Below are 1,898 nucleotides of genomic sequence, written 5' to 3' on the forward strand. Positions count from 1 at the left end.
CTGCTGTCTGAAGCATGGTGGCAAACAGCAGGATCAGCTAGGACTCCTGTTATGATATGCAAGAACTTTTAAATGTTTGGTGTAGTGGTTGAGTGTGCGGACTCTAATCTGGGGGAACTGGGTTTGATTCCCCACTCCTCCACTTGCACCTGGCTGGATGACCTTGGGCAAGCCGTAGCTCTGATAAGAGCTGTCCTTGAAAAAGAGCAGTTTCTGACAGAGCTCTCTTAGCCACACCTACCTCACAGGGTGTCTGTTGTAGAGAGGGGGAGGGAAAGGAGTTTGTAAGCCGCTCTGAGACACCTTTGGGTAGTGAAGGGTGGGGTATAAATCCAATCTCTTCTTCTTCTTCTTCTTCTTCTTCTTCTTCTTCGTCTTCTTCTTCTTCTTCTTCTTCTTCTTCTTCTTCGTCTTCTTCTTCTTCGTCTTCTTCGCCATTTGATTATATTTGTCCTTTAAATAAGTGGTGATGTCCAGTGTAAGCAGTGACTGTGAGCAAGGGAGGCTGCTCGATCACAAATGGCAAACAGGTTCAAACTGCTTGCGAGCAGCCAAAGTATCCATGGAAAAAATTGCCCCCCGGCTCAAACCACCAGGTGCTTGAGCATCCCTAGGCAGTGCCTGGATGAATCTTGGGCTCTACAGAAGAAAGTTTGGATTCTTATTTATTAAATCTATAGCCAACCTTTCTGCCCTTCCAGGCACTCATCAGTTTAGCTTATATGCCACAACACCATTGGTGTTACTCTCTCAGCAGAAAGCAGAGATTAATTACTAGACTCATCCATTGTATTAAAATCTTTTTCATCTCACCTCCAAAACGATAGATTTTCTTCTTATAAAACTTTCAGAATCCCTTTTTGGGACTCCTGTTCCATCTTGCCATTGCTCTAATGATATATAATCATAATCTGTCTTGGGCGAGACGGATCTCTGATGATATATAGCGGCGTAATAGGCTCTCGGAACACACCGATGACATGTCGAGGCTATATATCACTGGGCCCAATGCTAGCAGTGTCTGAAGTCCATGGGATATGGATGACCACAACACTGGAATTTTTTTTTTACAAAAAATAGAGGGGGTGGGAGAAGGAAAAGATGGAGCATAAATCCAGGGACCTGGGAATGCAACACTGAGGAACCCAAATTCAGGATTTCAATCACAGATTCAGCAACCTGATGGGAGTTTGAAGTTTCACTGCCTGTGTGGAATACAACCAACAAGGCAATCTGGGAGCATCCAATCTTGGTCCAACAGCAACAGCAACCCGAGTAGTCCCTTGACAACATTTTAATGAGGGATCAGTGAACAATCCAGGGCAAAGGCTTTCCAGGCAGTGTCACCTGCCATAAAGTTGCCAGTTGCTTTGCTTTCTCTCAGCAAGACATTACCTCACAGAGTTGTTGCCATGAGGATGAAGTGGAGGAGAGGAGAACAATGTTGTAATCCATTTGCGATCCACATTCTGGAAGAGAATGTGCTACAAATCCGAATTCCGTAAACATCTGTGCATGATCTGAAGACTACACACTGGCATCCTATCTGTGACTCAATATGTGCACGCTTCTTAGAGTTTTTTGGGGGAACCAAATTCCCTTGCCTGACACTGGCTGCTTCCTTTGGATTCACAGTGCATCTTCAGTCTGTATTCTCTGATGCTCAATCGCCATATGACCTGTGGCCTCCTCAGACTGTAGCTCTTAGGGCAGGGATGCCCAGTGCATTGTGACTCAGTGGTACAGCCGGTTTGGTGTAGTGGTTATGTGTGAGGACTTTAATCTGGGAGAATGGGGTTTGATTCCGCACGCCTCCACTTGCACCTGCTGGATGACCTTGGGCAAGCCATAGTTCTGTCAGAGCTGTTCTTGAAAAACAGCAGTTTCTGTCATAAGAA

The sequence above is a fragment of the Gekko japonicus genome, unplaced genomic scaffold, assembly GCF_001447785.1.
Source record: "Gekko japonicus isolate JY-2015 unplaced genomic scaffold, Gekko_japonicus_V1.1 scaffold1052, whole genome shotgun sequence".
Lineage (NCBI taxonomy): Eukaryota > Metazoa > Chordata > Lepidosauria > Squamata > Gekkonidae > Gekko > Gekko japonicus.